General features: G+C 43.1%; 1 pseudogene; it reads left to right on the forward strand.

Annotated features, from left to right (window-relative positions):
- Nucleotides 1-33: 33 nt before the first annotated feature.
- LOC114114960 (olfactory receptor 5M5-like) lies at nt 34-20,076 on the forward strand (annotated as a pseudogene).

Below are 20,076 nucleotides of genomic sequence, written 5' to 3' on the forward strand. Positions count from 1 at the left end.
TACAGAACAGGCACGAGATGCAGAGCAGTGACAATGGAGGTGAGGCCTCAACCAGAATAGCGGTCTGAGTGATGATGCAGCCCCAGCCTAGCATGGATGCCACTGCCTTCAAGCAATCCCAGCTTACCTTGCTGCCACTGGTGATGCTGGATGGAAGGTGTAGCTGTTGCCACCAACCACTAAGATGAATCCTCGAGGGCTCCATTTCATTGCATGTAACATCTGGTTGGTTGCACATGGATCATGTGCTTGACCATCCCAGCTGCACAGGGTCCTGGGAGAGTGAGTGACTGACATTTTCAACTTCTCTGTTTCCCACCAAAACTCTTAAGTGGGGGACTTCCCCAAACCATTGCAGGCAGCCCTCCCAAATCAACAGACATTCTGCAGACACAGCAACCAGCAGAGTTAGCCTCAGTAAAAAGAACTCTTGAAGGCTGGAGGGCATTTTGTGAAAGTAAGGACAGGAGGGAAGCCAGACTTTCAATGGCCTGGAACCAGGAACTTGAACATCCGTGGAACACTTCCTCTAGCTCTTATCTCTGCTGCTCAGGGCTCCTCCTTCATTTTCTCTCTCTGCTTTCTGACATGTTATGTCCACAGTACTCACTTCACCTTTGCACCTTTGCTCCAGGAGGTAGCATCATGTGCTAAAAATGGGGTGTTTTTAGCCCCAACTGTGGCTCTAAGGGTCCCTGCCTGGAAGGAGAGCTTGGCATTCACTATGATGGGTGGCTTCCACCCACTTCTTACCTTTATTCTGGCTGCCCCAGATGGGTCTCTGCTGTTCTACGTGGCTCCCTCATTGTGGAGGTCCCTTCAGATAACCTTGACACACCTCCTCATCCAGATTCTCAGAAATTAAGTGACTTAAGATTCTGACCATCCCATGAGTGAGCTGGTGCATTCACACAGTGCTTAGAAGAATGCTTAGCATGTGGAGAACTCAGCAGGTGTTAGTGATATCACCAGGGTTTCTTCTGCATTTCTCTCCTCTCTCTTTCTTGGCACCCTCTGCCTTTCTCCATTTGTTCTTTCCAAAAATATGTACCATGTGCTGGGTACCTTCTAGGTACTGAGAACTCATCTGTGAATAAGACACATACAGTTCCTGCCCTTCCAAGGCTTTTTATTCAGTGGGAAGCAGTGTCATGATTTAGAGTAACAGAAAATTATTTTTATCAGAGAGCCACAGTTTGAGGGAGGTTCTTCACCCGAACCAAACTAAACAACAGCAATAACACCCAACTGACCGGTACTCTTCAAAACATGGCAAGGTCAAGCAAGACAAAAAAGGGCTGTATATTGAATTTGTGCATTGAAGCTATATAACAATTAAATGCAATGTGTCATTGGGATCAAAACCCTGATTGGGAAAAAGCTATTCTAAGGAACATGACTAGGGCAATGATGAAATTTTGTAACATACTTTTTTTTTTTAAAGGTAAGAGTATTGCATCATTGTTAAATTTCCTGGGTTCCTTTGGTAACTTGACTGTGGTTATGTAGGAGAATTTCCTTGTTCTTAGGAAATAAATATATGTGAAAGTGTTTATGCATAAAGAGTATGATGTCTATAATATAGTGTCAAAAGGTTCAGAAAAAAATATATGTAGAGAGAGTGATAGAGCAAATATGAGATGACTTTAAAAATTGGTGAATCTGTATGAAGAGTATACTTAAGTTCTCTATTCTTGCGACTTTCCTGTAGAGGTGATTAAGTTTGTCTGTTATCTTGCTATTAATATTTGTTTTCTACTTATTTCATCTGTTCTTTGATCCTCTTTTCTGTCTTCTTTTGAATTGAGGATTTTTTTTTTTAAATGGACTTTTTCGATACCTCTTTTTTAAGTGGTGGCTCTGAGTTTATAGTATACATCTTTAACTTATCACCATTTACTTGCAAGTGATATATCACTTCATATATAGTATGAGCCTTGAACAATATATTGCCATTTCTCCTGACCTTCCCTTTGTGCTATTGGTGTCATAATTTTGTACTTTCTAATATATTATGAACCCTATTGTACATTGTCAATATTTTTGTTAAATAGTCAATTATTTTCTAAAGAGATTTAAATAACAAGAAAACATTATTTTTCTCAGTGCTTTTCCTTTGTGTAGATCCAGATTGCCACCTGGCATCTTTTCCCTTATGCCTGCAGAACTTTCTTTAGCATTTCCTGTAGCCTGGGTCAGCAGATGATGAATCCTTTCAGCTTTTGTACTTCTGGAAAAAATCTTTATCTCCAGATTCTCGGTTGGCAGGTCTATTCCTTTCAGTGCTTAAAAGTGCTGCTCCACTGTCTTCTGTTCTTGCGTTTTTCTTTTCTTCAATAAAGAGAAATGTGCTATTTTTCTTATCCTTGTCACCTTGTGGGTAATGTCTTTTTTTTGGCTAGCTGCTTCCTCCCTCCTCTCTTCTCACTGATTTTGCATAATTAGATTATGACGTACCTTCCTGTGTTTTTCTTCATGTTTGTTGTGTTTGGGGTTTGCTGAGTTTCTTGGATCTCTGTGTTTATAGTTTTTGTCAAATTTATAAAATTTTCATCCATTATTTCTTTAGCTTTTTTCTTCCTGTCCCCATTCCCTCCGCCCACTTTGGGGACTTATTCATTGACGCTCTTTTCATTCTTTCCCAATGCTTACTTGACAGGCCATTCCTAGACCTCAGCACTGGAGATGTAGGTTCCAGTGTCCTGGGTTGGGGCTTGGGAGCCAGTACAGTGTTTTGGTTTTTTTTTTTTCATTTTTATTTTCTTTACTTTCGACCTCGTTAGAAGCTGAGCAAACACAATGTTGAAGAACCCTACACAGAGGTGACTGAGTTTGTGCTCCTGGGACATATTGAGTTGAGCTGCAGCCTATTCTTTTCGTGATCGTCCTAGTCATCTATGTGATCGCAGTCATCAGCAATGTGAGCATGGTTTTGTTAATCAGAAGTGACTCAGAACTTCACACTCCAATGTACTTCAGCTACCTTTCCTTTGTAGATCTCTGTAATGCCACTAACGTCACTCCTTAGATGCCGGATGCTGGAGTGACACCAATGTCGCTCTCTTATCCAAAAGGAAATCCATTTCCTTCCTTGATTGCTTTATACACTTTGACTTTTTCATTTCCTTGGGGCTCACAGATTGCTATATGCTTACAGTGATGGTTTATGACTGCTACATGGCCATCTGCAAACCCTGGTTTTAAGGCAGTAAAATGTCTCAGTGTGTCTGTCTCTCTCTCATTGCTACTCCTTATAATTAGGTAGGTAGGTAGGTTTAGTCGCTAAGTCCTTTCTGACCCATGGGATTTCCCAAGCAAGAATACTGTAGTGGGTTGCCATTTCCTTCTCCAGGGGATCTTCCTGACTCAGGTATTGAACTCAGACCTCCTGCATTGCAGGCAGATGCTTTACCCACTGAACCACCAGGGATGCCCACTCATTCCTTATATTTATGGCTTTGCAAATGGTTTTGCACAGACCATTCTGATGCTCTGTCTCTCCTTCTGTGGACCCAATGAAATCAACCACTTTTACTGTGAGAACCAACCTCTCTTTGTCCTGTCCTGCTCAGATACTTATGTCAATGAGACTGCCATGTTCGTGGTGGCTGGTTCCAACCTCCTATATTCTCTCACGATCATCTTCATCTCCTACATTTTCATCTCCCCAGTCCTTGTGTTCGCATGGCAGAAGGCGCAAGGCCTTCTCCACCTGTGGATCCCATCTGACAGCGGTCACTGTCTGTATGGGACACTGTTCTGCATGTATTTGAGGTCCCCTTCTGAGGCATCTGCCAGTACAGTATTTTTAAACCAGTCTCTGGAAGATTCAGATGCATCTGGTTCAGGACCATATTTTGGGGCTTTTTAAAAATTAATTTTATTTATAACTTAAATATATTTTCAAACTTAAAAGTTGCAAGAATAGTTGTAAAAAATTCCAAATACTCTTTAGCCAGATTTAAACCAGTTGTAAACATTTTGCCATATTTGCCCCAGCCCCCCAACAACAAACACACACGCTTTTTTCCCTTGGACTATTTGAGAGTAATTTACACCAAGCCCCTTTACTCTTAAATCCTTCAGAGTATATTTCCTAAAATGAAGGCTGTTCTCTTACCTGACCACAGTGGAGTGATCAAATTCAGGAAATGTTACATTGATACAACAATACTGTCACCCTATCTTTAGTCCATATTCTGTTCTCTCTGGTTATTCTATTTTTAAAAAATTACTTATTTTTAATTGAAGGATAATCGCTTTACAGTGTTGTGTTGGTTTCTGCCAAACATCAACATGAATCAGCCATAGGTATACATAGGTCCCCTCCTCTCCGGGTTCTTATAGTTATTCTATATCCAGCCTGGGATCTGCCTGAGGTCATGAATTCCACCTACTTGTCCTATCTCTTTAATGACCCAAGGGTCAAAATGTGAAAAAACACTACTGTAAAACTGGTTGGTAGTGGGAGGAGAGGGAATACACTTCCTGAAAACAGCTGAAGCTGAGGAATGGTAGGACCGGCGGGGGGGGGGTTGGGGATGGGGGGTGGGCAAGAATTTCCTGCTAGTCTCCGAGGGGCTTCCATGGACCCAGGGCCAGTGTGTGGAATGCTCCAGCTCTTCTTGCTGCCCAGCTATAGTTCTTAAGTTCCCCAATATGAATGGCCTTATTATTTCCCTTGCACTTTCTGCCCTACCCCCACTGCTTAAGGCAAACGAGTATGTCTCTATTATGTGCTACTGAGAATGGGAAAGGAAAGAAAAAAATGAATCGTGAGAAGAATGGGAAAGATAAGTAGAAAAAGGGAATAAATCAAACTGATCTGCCTTTAGATCCACAAATTGCTGGATGACTTTGAACAAGTTGAAAAATATTTTCCAGTATCAGAACGAACATCAAATTAAATGGCTCTTATATTCTGTATCCTGAGACTGAGATAATGTTGTCAGGGCCTTGGAGGTTGTTATTATTGTCAGATGAAGGATGGGAGAACTCTGCAGACAAGGTTGTATACTTATGAATATCCCACCTCATCACACCAGGATATCCACCTTCATGTGGATTTTGCCTGAGGTGTTTTTCTTTTTAAGGGACTGAAAGGGGGAACTCAGTGCACATGACACTAATGGGGCTGAGAAAAATTCCTATTTAGAAATCTGATGCAAAAGGCAAAGTCGTCGTTCTCAAATCCAGACTTGATTCTAACTCATTGGCCAGACTAGTGCTTCTGCACAGGCTTTGGTAGGTGCTCCCAAGCCCTGTACCTGGAGGCAATTCTCCCAGACTGGAGACTGGAGCTTTAGGAGCAGGGTTTGTGCTCTGTGAAGCTGGTGCTGAGAAATGCCCAGGGAGTGATGCCTTTGCATGCAGGCATAACACCTTCTGTCGTGATCTGGTCCCACTGTGCCTCGTCTCTATCCACACCCCTCTTCCCAGTCTCTGTACAGCCATGCCGCACCTCTTCACCTCCTCCAGGTCTGGTGATCATCGTATTTCCTGTCTACTCTGCTTAGAACATTCTCTCCTGGTTCTTTGTCTTCTTAAATCCTGCCTCTCTTTCTCTCTGTTCTCAGCTTTGAAGTCACTTCCTAAGCCTTCACTGCCGCCCACGCTTGGAGTAGATGTCCCTACCTGAAATGCCAATGTGCCATGAATTCTCCTGGCCTAGCAAGGTTCTGATGGGCTGTTACCCTGCCTGCACTCCATGGCACATGTTAAGGGCTGTGAGATGAAGCGCTGTACTTACTTTACTGTTATATTCCTGGCTTATATCATAGTCCTTAATGTACAATAAGTGCTCAATAAAGATTTATTGGATGAATTAAAGAAAAGCTGGCTCACATTTGATAGTTTGGAAATGAAAACAAAAAGGGTGAATTGTGTTTGGCAACATTATACAAGCTCACATGTACCCACCCGCCTCCCTCTGTTACGGAGCGCTCAGATTTATTGCCTTAACCATAAATCTGGAGTTTATCTTGAGCTTCTTCCTCATCTTCCCCAGCTAAACATCTAAGTGGTCTCCAAGTCTGAGATCTGTCAGGGTCCCTCCTCTCATTTCTATTATCACTGCCGATACCCTCATCACCTCTTTGTTGGGCCAAGAAAATCCATCACTCCTCAAGTTGCAGTACCTACTTTGTACTGGAATCTCCTCATCACAGCATATGAAATCTTGCCCTGATGGGTCCACTGGGCTCCTGTGATGGAGGTACCCGTGCTGGGCTCTTGGCCATTCCTCAGGCATCTTTATTGCTTTATTTTTTCATCGTTTTTGCTTCTTTTGCAAGGAATCTACCCCACACCCATACCTATTGAATCTGCCTATTGATCTTGTGAAGCTTAGCTCAGATTCTTCTTTTAAGTTTCTTAAGGCTAAAGATATCCCTTACTTTCTGAATCTGTTTTGTTCTGTTTCTGAGTTCATATATCATCTTTGGGCAGGGAGGGACAGTCGGTTATCAAGAACTAAGAGGTTCCTTACTTTGAAGGAGTGAGTGGCTGGTGTTCAGATAAAGAAAGACACCTGTCATAACCATAACCATTAACAAGGACCAGGGGTGAGCATCTCACCTGCCTTTATCTACTTTAGTCTTCATCACAGCTCTTTGCGGGTGAGTGGGGGAAGTAAGTTCTTTAAATATCCTAATTTTGCAGATAAAGAAAGAGGTTCAGAGAGGTGACTTGATTGTCCCACAGTTGCCCAGCCAGGAAGTGGTAGATTCTTGGTGTACCTGGAATCGCCCCACCTCCCTTCAGAGCTTGAGCTGGTGCCTAGAAGGACCTGAGTGGGTAGCTGCTCCTAGATATGTCGCTTTGCACATAGTGAATGCTCCAACAATCTTTCAAATGAATGCTTTCCACTTGGTCTTGACACTATAATCTTTCATTTCTTCTACCATTAGTATTGATAACAATATGGTACATAAATGCGAGCCTTTTGTTTACTTAAATAGAAGTGCTGCATGTGACTAATAAAAAATATTTAGTGCAAGAGCATATAGAATGAAAATGAAGGTTCACTCCCTGTCAGGCTGCCTAGTCTAATCCCCAGAGACAACCACTAGTAACAGTTTCTTGCTTATCGTTCCAGAAATATTTCATGTATAAATCAGCATACGTGAATATGGGTTTCTTTAAAAGACGCACAAGCGGGAGCCTACTGTGCATTGCTCTGCATCTTGTTGTTTTCATTTAGAAGTGGGTTCTGGAGGAGTCCATTCCTCACATGCAGGTCTGTGGTGGTCACTCAAAGAGCACTTTAGTGTTCTGTAGAATGCATGTGCCAGGTTTGGTTTGATGAGCACTTACATTGATGGGTATTTAGTTTATTTCCCCTTTTTGGCTCTTACAAACAATGCTGTGAAGAACACCCTTGCACACACTTCTTTACCCTCGTGGTAAGTGATTTGTATCCCCTTACATGCTAATGTGTACTTTATGAGATAACTCTGGGTAATTGCTTCCCTTTTAAAAATAGGAGACTAAGACACAGAGGTTTTTATGAATCTTCTCAAATGAAAGGAGGGAAGGAGGGAGAAAGGGAGGAAGTCAGAAGCCTCTACATTTTTAGAACCTTAATTGGAAGGTTAAAAACATGGGAAGATAATGCTTCTCCCCCGTTAGTAAAAATCGTTACTAAATATAACAAAAACGTTCAGATGCTTTTTCACTGTGGTGTTTTTATTGAATTATCTTTTGCTTTTAAGACATTCCTGGATTTCCCTGGTGGTCCAGTGGTAAAGAATACGCCTGCAAGTGCAAAGGACATGGGTTTGACCCCTGGTCCGGAAGATTCCACATGCCTTGGGGCGACTAAGCCTGTGCGCCACAACTGCAGAGCCCAGCATCACAACTACAAAACCCGTGTGCCCTAGAGCCCGTGCTCCTCAACAAGAGAAGCTACTGCAATGAGAAGCCCTCCCACTGAAACTAGAATAGCTCCTGCTCTAAAGGCAGAGGGGAGAAACTATTTTTTTTTTTAAAGACATTCCTTTCTTGGTTGCCCTGCTTTTTCTGAAACCCAAAACCTGGGCTTAGCCTGCCTTTGATAGTGGCCAGAATGAGGAATGGGGTAGCAGGAAGAACAGGGGTCCCCGGTCTGGGCTTGGCCAAGATCAGAGCTCAGAGTACACAGAGCCTGAATTCACAGCCCTTATTCCAGCCACCCACCCTACAGATGAAGAAATGAGACTCGGAGAGATGTCATGTGACTGTCAGAAACTAATTGATATCATCTTAATGCAGGTCTGCCAACTCTCACTGGAGAAGGCAATGGCACCCCACTCCAGTACTCTTGCCTGGAAAACTCCATGGACGGAGGAGCCTGGTGGGCTGCAGTCCATGGGGTCGCTAAGAGTCAGACACGACTGAGCGACTTCACTTTCACTTTTCACTTTCATGCATTGGAGAAGGAAATGGCAACCCACTCCAGTGTTCTTGCCTGGAGAATCCCAGGGTTGGGGGAGCCTGGTGGGCTGCAGTCTATGGGGTCGCACAGAGACACCAGTGAAGCGACTTAGCAGCAGCAGCAGCAGCCAACTCTCAGGCTAGTGGCATTTTTAAGTGAAACCCTAGGCAGCTGCCTGTAAACAAATATAGCCCCAATGCTTCATTTTTATTTCAAAGTGAAAACAGGCAGCATCAGGAGACTCATGAACCTACTCTAGGTCAAGGTTGAATGTTGGCTATATCCTGCCCTGAAAGGATGCGCCGCCCAGATAGAACTATGATTTATGATATCCTGGTAGATGTGGAAAGCAACAGTCAGTGGGTCTCAGGGGCCTAATGTGTGCTGACACTGCCCATAATTCAGATATTTGGATGGTCTGGTCAGCTGTCTCTTAGATAATATTTCAAGGCTGGCCCTGGTATTATCTGTCTCATGCCCTGTTGACATAGCTTGGAGAACTCCCAGACACCGCACTGATCTAGGTAAGATCTGAGCTGGCAACATTTCCTGTTGAAAGAACCTTGTAAGTCAGAACTTTCCAGCGAGCATGCAGTGCGGCTTTGGTGGTGATGTGAGTCCTTGGGGACAAGGAAACTTCTGGGCGCTCCTTGGTCTTCACATGCATGCAACCTTCCTGTTTATTTTTTCTTCATTCTGGCCCAAGTGTGGGCAGTGTGGTGTGGTGCTTAGAGGGTAAGCTCAGGAACAAGCAATGTCTTCACTCACATCCACTACACAGAGCAGAGGGAGCTTGAGTGAATTACTTAAATCTCTTTGGGCCTTTAGCCTGGACAGGTGTGTGATTCTCCCAGTGCACCTGCGGAAATAAAGTTAAGGAGTTTGGTGATTATTAGTGGCTTTCTGGGCTTCTGCTTGCATTAAAAAGGCCTCTAGCCTGAGAGGAAATCAAAGTTGAAGCTGGGGAGATAAGAGCATGGTTCTGGACCAAGGCTGCTGTGTTTGGATCCCACAGTGGATTCTTCCCCCTTCCCACTGTGTGACTGTGGATACCTCGCTGTGCTGGTTTTTGCTCAAGTTCCTTCAACCCTAAAAGGGGTAACAACAGTACTTAAGTCACAGATTATTGTGAGGATTGTCTGAGATATGTGTGTAGAGTGACACAGATCTCATGAAATATCTGCTAGGTTCTATGCATATTCATATCTTTGACTCCCCTGCTCCCTCCTCCAAATAGTGCGCCTTTCCTTTTTCCTACAGCTTAATATCCTCTAGTTGTTGAAAGTATATGTGTAACAAAAGATGCTCACACACACGTGCAATTCATTTGTATTTATTCAACGAACACTCAGTAAACTCACCCTGTGTGCCAGTGACTATATTCAAGGTACTGGGGACATCAGTGAACAAGACAGACACAAATTCCTCCCCTTGAGGAGCTTACATTTGTTTGGAGAAGACAGATGACAATGAAGATAATAACTTGTGTGTTGGAAGATGATGAATTGTATGGGAAAAAATAGTGGGGAGTGGATAAGACAGGAAATACTGAAGTGTGTGGGCTGTTTAACATGTGGGTACCTCCTTGAGAAGGTGAGAGTTGATCAAAGCCTTGAGGTGGGTGAAGGAGTGAGCTGTGGAGACAGTAGAGAGGAGAGTTCTGAGGGACAGCGAGGAGGCCTTTGTCACCTACTGGAGAGGGCAGGGCTGATGGTAGAATATGAGGTCCCAGAACTGAGAGGTGGTGGGTTGGGTGCACATTGCCCTGGGCTGTGTAGGCCATCAGAGGGATTTTAATTTTGCTCTAAATGAGACCAGGTTCCAGTGGAGATTTTTGAGTAAAGGAGTAGCATGATCTGATGTAGTTTTAAAATAATAATTTAAAGTAGTCTTTTTAGCATTGGTCATTTGAACAAAGACTGTTAACAACCTAGATGCCCATCAGTAAGGAACTGGTTAAACAAACACAGCTGTAGAAAAGAAAGCTTGTTCTGTATGGATATGCAATGTACTGAATGTTCATGTCCTTCCAAAATTTGTATGTTGAAACCTAATCCCCAGTGTAGACCCTTAGGGAGGTAATTGGGTAACAAAGGTAGAGCCCTCATGAGATTAGTGCCCTTGTAAGTAGAGAGAGGGAGAACTTGCTTTTTTCTCTCTACTCTCATCACCTAAGTATACAGCAAAAAGAAGTCCATCTGCAAACTAGGAGGAGGGTCCTTTTCAAGAACCAGACCTTGCTGGTGCCCTGATCTTCGACTTCCAGCCTTGAGCGCTGTGAGAACGAAATGTTTGTTGCTTAAACCACCCAGTCTCTGGTATTCTGTTAGAGCCACCTGAGTTGACTGAGACAATAGCATATACAAGTTATATTGCTGCTGCTGCTGCTAAGTCGCATCAGTCGTGTCTTACTCTGTGTTACCCCATAGACAGTAGCCCACGGGCTCCTCTGTCCCTGGGATTCTCCAGGCAGGAGTGGGTTGCCATTTCCTCCTCCAATGCATGAAAGTGAAAAGCGAAGGTGAAGTTGCTCAGTCATGTCCAACTCTTCACAACCCCAGGGACTATAGCCTACCAGGCTCCCCCCTCCATGGGATTTTCCAGGCAAGAGGACTGGAGTGGGAGAAGTTATAGTATCAAGTAAAAAAATGCCAAGTGCAGTATCTGTAGCATGTAGATCTCTGTTTTTGTGTTAACTATGTCTGAAAATGCATAGGAAACTGATAGCCCATGGGGACTTGGACTCTCTGGAGGGTGGTGAGAGGAGGACATCCTTTATTTATACGCTTTTGTCTCTTTTGAATTTTGAGCCATGTGATTATATTACCTATTCAAAAAAGAATGATCAAAAATAAAAAGCATACATGTCTGTACCAAGTCAGATGATAAAAAAATTTGATTAAAAGAAAAAGTTAATAATGGTCCCTTCTGTCTTCCATCTCTACCCTTTGAGAAAACCAATGATGTATATCTTTTCTACATATTTTGCTATGTTTAAACATGAGTATATAAAACTTATAAGTCCATCTATGTTTTCTCCTTAAAAGCAAGAAGCCAGCAAGAAATGGGATTATGTTCATTAGTCTGCAAGTTACTTTCCCCCATGCTTCATAAAGCACCATGGCTATTCTGTAGACCAAGCCAATAAAATTAACATTTATTATTATTTTTAATAGCAAAAGCATTCATCATATGAATGTGGCACAGTTTATTTAACAACTTACTACTTGGGGGACATTTGTTTTTAGTGTATGTGTGTGTGTGTGCCTGTGTATATGTGTCTTTGTGTATGCTACTTCTAACAGTGCTATAATGAACATCTTTTTATGTCTTTTAACTGCTCTTAGACACTCTTATCTCAGCTGTTTTGGGAATCCTATGGGGTGAGGGAAGACAGTTAATCTTCCTGTTTGTGAAGCACTGCAGTGGGTCCTATGAAGAGCTGGGATTTAGTCCAGCTTGGCCATTGACTGACTGAGTGTAAATTCTGAGCAAGTCTCTCCCGCTCTCTGGGTTTCAATCTTTGCATCCGTCAAAGAGGAAATTGGACTAGGTGATCCTGAAGGTCCTTTCCACTTCTAGGATCTTCATGGAGTTGTAAATTCCACAAGGAGAGGGACCATGTTTGTTTTATTTACTGTTCTTTCCTGAGTATTAAGCACACAGTAGACCCTTAATGAGGGCTTCTCAGGTGGCTCAGTGGTAAAGAATCCACCTGCTATTGTAGGAGTCGGGAGTTCAATCCTTGGGTCAGGAAGATCCCCTGGAGAAGTAAATGGCAACTCCAAGTATTCTTGCCTGGAGAATCCCATGGACAGAGGAGCCTGGTGGGGTACAGTCTATAGGGTCGCAAAGAGTCAGACAGGATTGAGTGGCTGAGCACGGCCATAGACCCTTAAAGAGTATTTATTGATGAAACAAATGAATGGACTATCTTGTTTAAGCTCATGAAGTTCCATCATAGCAGAGCTGTGTGAGCGTGTGCTCCTTTTTTCCTCTACATCATGCTGCCTCTCACCGCTGAAGTGTCTTTGCCCTTAACCTTTAAATCTTGTAACCACATGACCTTTTGTTCTTCTACTGATACTCATGTGATGTGTGTTTCACTGTGATGTGTCTTTTACATATTAGGCTAGGGTTCTAATCTTAGTGCCCTCATTTACTACCTGCGTGGCCCCTGGGGCAAATTTTCTGACCTTGTTTCCTCCTCTATAAATAGGAATGGAAGTTTGCTATTTACCCATGCACATACGCTCTGAAGTAAATTATCTAAGAAATTATGTGTGAATTGCCGAGCAAAGCCCCTGGTGAACAGTAGGTACTCAAAAAAATGGTTGAAGTTGTGGTTTGAACAGGGTGTGGCCTACAGGGTGGGCATTTCAATTTGACACGTGATGGTGGGATCTGTTCTGTGGGAGACAATGGCCTGAGTGCCCTGGCGATTCAAAGCTGAATGATAACGTGCCCTGTCCTTCAAGTAGCTCATCAAAACATCCTGAAAACATCAACTTTGTGGTAGAATTTTGTCAAAGTGGTTAAGAATATTGTCACCATATGCATATTTCTTGTTTTCCTTCTTGGTAATTAACCACGTTAAAAGACACATATATATATACACACAACATAGAATTTTATGCATTTGACTTGAGTTTTTTTTTTTTTTTTATGTGAACCATTTTTAAAGTCTTTTTGGATTTGTTACAGTATTGCTTCTGTTTTATATTTTGGCATTTTGGCCATGAGGCATGTAGGATCTTATCTCCGGGGCCAGGGATCAAACCTGCACCCCATGCATTGGAAGGTAAAGACTTAGCCACTGAAACACCAGGGAAGTCCCTGACTATTCTCTATGTTTTTCTTTTTGCCAATACCTGGACCATTTTTCAAGTCATGTTGTTGGTTTTGGAGGGTACCTTGGAAATTGGGGTGGGTTGAAATAGTTGAGGTAGGAAAGGATTAAGGAAGCTGAAGGCTTGTTTTCTTTCATTTTCTTCATAGAATGATAGCCTGAGACTCAATTAAATTTAATTGATGTAGAGAATGCCTGGAACATGGTTCCAGGGAAAGAAATGCAAAGGACTGTTTACCTCAGAAAAGGAAATCGATTAGTCCTTCTCATATGCAAGCTACAGAAAGCCAAAGCAATCTGGCTTAAGTAACACACAGTTTGTTGCTTCACATAATTGAGTTGTTTAGTAGTAGGGCTAGCCTAAGGTAAGGACCAGTCCAGGGACTCCAGTGGTATCATCAAGAGCTTTTTAAATGATGGCTTAATTTTCAGCTCTTACATGAGGCCCTCTGGCAGCTCCAGACCCTCCTTATAGTCACTAAATGTCTATGGCAGCTGCAGACCCATATGCATATACTACATCTTCCAGGTGGGGAGAGAGGGTCTCTTTTAGAGATTCTGGACTGAGTCTCCCCAATGCTGGGAAAGATTGAAGGCAGATGGTTGGATAGCATCACTGACTCAGTGGACATAAACTTGTTCAAACTCCAGGAGATAGCGAGGGACAGGGAGGCCTGGCATGCTGCAGTCCCTGGGGTCGCAAGGAGTCGGACATGACTTAGTGCCTGAACAACAACATTGAGTCTCAGAATTGCTTCTCCTTCATTGGCCTGAATAGGGTCATGTGCCCTTTCCTGAACCAGTCTTCATTGTTCAGAAGAGTGGTTTAAGTCAGTCAGCAACCACATTCGAAAGGGAGAGTAGGATCAATTCCATTCAAAATAGAAGGGATGAGAACAGGGGAGCAATGATTTCACAAAGGCGTGTTTGGAAGGGAAATGGATGCTAGGCAGCCAGTATATAGTAAGTGCCTAGTAGAATCTTCAATTATGTGTGTTTGGAGTACCTACTGTATGTGGACTATAGTTGTAGACATTCTATATGCATCAAACTCACTTAGTGCTAATGAAAACCCTGTGAAGGACTGCTATTTTTTTCTATCCCAGGATGAGGCAACAGAGACCAAATGAAATGAAGTTGCCTTCTTGAAAAGTGAAAGCACATGAATTCTTTTTTTTTTTTTTTATTTTAAAATCTTTAATTCTTACATGCGTTCCCAAACATGAACCCCCCTCCCAAGCACACGAATTCAATGTAGGCAGTCTGGTTCTGGATCCACTGCTTCAACGCTACACCATGTGTTTTTTTTTTTACCAGACCCAGGTTGTGATCTCAAATAGTTCTGCTCCGCAAAATCACTTCCCTAATACTATTTTCTATAAACTGTATTTTTTCTCAGGATGCTTTTTGAAGAAGATTATATTACAACTTGCTCTGGATCATTCTGCTTAGTTGAAAGCTTTTGGTTATTTTCAGGGTCCCATCATACTTTTAGGAGCACATAGGAAAGACAAAGTACTTTTTTTTTTTGCTTAAAATTACTGTTAAATTCCATTTATCTTTGATCTGTAAATGTTTATTCTCTGTTAATGCATGGGATATATGTTCCTGGGCTTTTATCTAGAATCTTTTACTAGCATCAGTAGCAGCACGGCTGGTGTTTTTCTCAGTAGAGGTTTTGAAGAAAGCAGAGCAGAAAAATTCGTGGAGAAGTAGCTTGGTAGGAAGATGTTTATGAGCCCCTGCTTGCTGACCTCCTTTCCTTTTTTCTTTCTCCTCCTCCTCCCCTTTCTTCCTTTCTCTCTCTCTTTCTCTCAAACACTTTCCTTCTTTTTGTAAAAGCAATACATGTGAATTATTTTTTAAATGTAGAAGCACAGATGAGAAAATTTAAGAAACATCTCACATAGTTACATCTCCGTTTTGTACATTACTTTTCTTAGTGTGTTGCTTTCACTTTTTTAAAAAATAGGAATTACATGAAAACATGTATTTTATAGTGTTATTTCCCTTTTCAAAATATCTAGAAGATCTTGAAAGCTGCCATGAAGCATTCTTTAGCATCGTTTTAAATAGAGTAGATACAACTCTTTGGTAGATATACCATATTTATTTAGCCAACTCCCTGTTTTTAAAAATTTTATTGGAGGATAATTATCTTATAATGTTATGTTGTTTCTGCTGCTCAACATGAATCAGCTGTAGGTATGTATTCGTATATAGCCCCTTCCTCTGGAGCCTCCCTCCTATTCCTCCATCCCACCCCTCTAGGTCCTCACAGAACGCTGGACTGGGCTCCCTGTGTTATATAGCAGCTTTCCACTAGCTATCTATTTTACACTCTTTTTGACAGACTTGCTGCCAGTGTTTTGATGTTAAGACAGCTTTATTCAGTCTTCCACATCCAGAGGTGAGGATGCTCTTTCACTCTTTCAGGCCCACTATGTTGTTCCCACCTTGAAGGGGCATGGCTTTCGGGTTCAGGAGTGGCCTCTCAGAATGCAGGAACACGGCTGGCATCCTTGTTACTTTCCTGCCTGTTTCTGTCACAGTGTAGTGTCATCTCTTCACTGGGCACTGCCTCTCTGGAGGTCCAGCCTGGGGAAAGGCCACTCAAGAAATACAAAGTTATTTAATAGGTGATCTTTTTACTTTGTCATTTTCAGGGCCTGCCAAGGATTATGTATTGTTTTTGGCACTTAACTGCTTTTTTAAAAAAATTTAAGCTTTAACATACTTTGTGAGATAGGAGTTATTCCCAATTATATTAGAAATCAATAAGCTTAGTTTTTTTCAGCTGGAGTTTAACGCCTGGCTCTTTGTACTACTCCTTGTTGTCTTGAAGGGTGTCAAGTTGGAGAGACCAGTTGTGCACAAATGAAAAGTTAAAAACATTGGGCCAAGCATGCGTGCTGGACAGTCCTGTGATACGGCAGAGGGAGGGGAAGCTGGGATGTGGCAGAGTGGAGGCCTGCTGCTGCTCACAGGCTCTGTAGGTGGCACCCGAGCAGAAGGGTGCTTGGTGACATGGGGTTTTCCTTTGGATAGAGGCAGTCCACCAGGCATAGCTAATCCTCCCTTGGGCCTGCAGAGAGGAAGATGAATTGAATCCTCATTCTGGGCTCCAGCTGAACTATAAGCTGTTTGAGGCACCAGCTCTAACCCTCACCCCTACAGAGCCTGTCTTATTTGGGGATTTCCTGGGTTCAAGAACCCCAAACATCTCAGCAACCTAGTGGGCTGGAAACACAAGCATCATCATGACACTTGGGGGTATTTTTCATAGCCACCTATGCCACAGTTTCCTAGTACCAAATCACAGTGTCTGGGGGCCAAAGAACTTACTTAGGTAGAGATGTCCCCAAAGCAGGCAGGGGCACGTTTGAGGTCTTTCCAGTCTGACCTTTTTGTACCCCTGAACCCACACTGTGATATTTAAGGTGGAGAGTGGCAAGGTTCTCAGGCTTCCTGTAAGTGTATCATGAATCATGGAGCAAAGCTATCTTTTAAACATGGACCCAGGTAACATATCAGAGTCTCTGGACACTATCTGTGCTTTTCCAAGGCTCATGGGGGAAGAACTCACTGGCTCCAAAATTCAGAAAAAATCCTACAAAACCAATGTTGCTGCTGCTGCTGCTGAGTCACTTCAGTTGTGTCCGACTCTGTGCTACCCCATAGACGGCAGCCCACCAGACTCCCCTGTCCCTGGGATTCTGCATGCAAGAACATTGGAGTGGTTGCCATTTCCTTCTCCAATGCATGAAAGTGAAAAGTGAAAGTGAAGTCGCTCAGTCATGTCCGACTCTTTGCTACCCCATGGACTGCAGCCCACCAGGCTCCCCCATCCATGGGGTTTTCCAGGCAAGAGTACTGGAGTGGGGTGCCATCGCCTTCTCCGAAATCAATGTTAATAACTATTAAATGCCTCCTCAGCATAATGTTGCCTCCTCAGAACATTGTATGAATTTATGAACTTTAACCCAACATTAGTTTTAGTTAACACAGTACTGTGAAAAATCAAGGGTTGCCTTATATGTAATATTTAGAAAGTGGGGGATGGGTGAGTGAATTATTCAAAAGGAAACATGGCCCTGCTTGGATTTAAAACAATGCAGCGATCAAATTTTTTCATATTGATATTGTACCCTTTGCCTCCCAGGTAGCTGGGTAGAAAATAGCTCCAGCCAGTAATCCTATTAATTTTTGTGTTTGTGAGCACCTGGAAAGAATGGCACAGCTTTTAGTTAGATTGGGGCTCCAAATCAGGAAAGGCAGTGTTCTTGTCACCCAGCAAGATTCATACTCACTCAAAAATTCCTCTCCTCCCAGCATCGCCTTCCTGGGTCTGTAACTCTGGGAAGTGATGAAACCTCTTTAAGTCTCAGTCGTGTGTAAATTCTTATCTGTAGGATGGGGATGGTAACATCTAATTTATGTGCATTAAATGAGAATGTAGCTAAAGTGCCTGGAACTTTGCCTGGTATATAAATTCCATAAATGGTATTTAAGGTCACCCCTCCCACAAGATAAAATAAAAACGATATGAATTTTGATTACAAAAGGCTAAATTCTTATATTATCCATAAAAACCTGGCTCAAATTTAGGGTTTGTATGTGAGGTACACACAGCTGGTGGCATGCTGTTTTAGTAGCTAAGTCATGTCAGACTCTCTGCAACCCTATAGACTATAGCCAGCCAGGCTCCTCTGCCCATGGGATTTCACAGGCAAGAATACTAGAGTGGGTTGTCATTTCCTTCTCTAGGGGATCTTCCTGACCTAGGGATTGAAATTGTGTCTCCCGTATTGGCAAGTGGATTCTTTACCACCCAACCACCAGGGAAGACCCAGCTGGTGGCATATAGTATTTAAATCCTGGCTCTGTCCATGCATGTCTTGGTTTCTAGAAAACCATACCAATGGAGACTTAAAGAATGCAGACCCAGAAGTCAAGTTAACTGACTGGAACAGGGTAATGAACTTGTTAGCGGAAACCAGCCAGGCCTGGGTTTCTTCTGTTTATCCATTTGCATTAAGCTCCAGTTAATGGGCCTAAATGGTTCTTTAAACAAGATTGTCACTGATTGACATGATGCAGCTCTTAACCTTTTATAAAAGCTTCACAAATAGATCACTTAGTCCTTACTTCAATGTGAGATGGGGCTTCACAAATAGATCACTTACTCCTTACTTCAATGTGAGATGGGTTAAGAACATCCTTAAGTCTTCTGATCACTCTATCCTTCCTCTCTCTCATCCATCCAGTGTTTAATAAAAATGCCAAATAATGCCTAAAATTCAGCTCAGAGCTGACTCAGATGACAGGCATCAGGCCCCTACTCCCAAGGAACTCCTTTTTCACCAGAGAGAATCTCACAGAAGCACGGTTTTGATGTTGGCTCCCTTAAGTTATGCAGCACCTGGGTGTCAGAGCTCTGAGGAGAGCGAACCTCAGTTCAAACCCTGGCTCTGCTCATTTCTGGCTGTGTGACCTTGGGCAAGTTTATAACCTCTCTGAGCCTCAGTTTCCTCATTTATAAACTGGGGATTATAATAGGATCTACTTTTTGGCATGGTTGGTAGAATTGAATAAGATTCGTATGTATGTATGTACAGTGCCTGTTGTGTAATGAGCACTCAATAAATACTTGCTTTTTAAAAAGTTACCTATAATAGAAGTTCAAACAAAGCTTTTGGGAGCCCAGCAAGTGAGCAGTGAACACCTCGGGGAGGTCAGGGAAATGACTAACTCTACTTGGAAGTAAATAGCTTTAAATTGGCTCCTTTCTGTCCATGGGTAAATTCCCAGTGTAGGGAAGGGTAGTTATTTTGTCTGGGAATCTTCATTTACAATGGCATATTCCAAAGGTTTAGGAAGGCTTTTCCAGCTTGGGAAAAGGATAGGGTACTCCTGGCAGGAGTTACTAATTGTGTGACTTTGGGCAAGTTGCCCTAGCCTGGGAGATAAAATTCCCTTATCAGTACGATGGGGTTCATTTTATTGGCTCCCTGCCAGGATGCTGTGGGATTAGGAACGATCTTGCCTGTGAAACATTTGAGTAGGATGCCCAGTGCATAGTAAGAATCAATTAAAATGGAGCGATTATTGCTATTAGCTGAGTGAAACTGCTTTGTACGTCCACGTTTCAGAGAACAGTACTAACATTTCTGGGTCTACAGCCTGCTAGCTCAGCGCTCACTTCAAGCAGCCAGTTTACATTTCAAAGCATCCATTTGTTCAAACCGATCCAGGCCTTGTATATCTGCAGCAAGGAGAGGAGCTTTCTGCCCGATCCTGACCCCAAAGGCTGCTTCTCTCTGCTTTCTTCTTTCTTTTTAAAACGAATGCCTTGCACATATGTTATTTATTTACTTATTTATGGTTAACGTTAAATTGAGGTTTGGACCGAAACTCAACCTGCACATACTTGAAAAGCCGACAGGCTCGTTGGGCAGCGGATAAATCTCTCGGGATTTCCCCGCGGGGCTGCGGAGAGTACAGACAGGAAGCCCGGGACCGAGCGCCTGACCAGAACTTCCTCGGGGGAGGCTGGAGCAGAGCAAGAGCATCGCGCTCAGAACTCCCCGGAGCGCGCAGGCCCGGGCCGTCGTCGGCTCGCATCGCGCGCGGGGAGAGGGTTCCAGGCCCCCACCCGAGGGTCCAGACCCAGCGGGCAGCGGGAGGCAGGTTGAGGCTATTCCCCGGGGAGAGGCTGACCCTGCCAGGCTGGAACCTTCCGTTCCGGCCCAGCCTCTTCCCCCCTCTCTGCGCCGAGGAGGGATTCGAGAAGGGACTTTCCAGAGAGCGTTAG

The sequence above is a fragment of the Ovis aries genome, chromosome 5 (assembly GCF_016772045.2).
Source record: "Ovis aries strain OAR_USU_Benz2616 breed Rambouillet chromosome 5, ARS-UI_Ramb_v3.0, whole genome shotgun sequence".
Taxonomy (NCBI): Eukaryota; Metazoa; Chordata; class Mammalia; order Artiodactyla; family Bovidae; genus Ovis; species Ovis aries.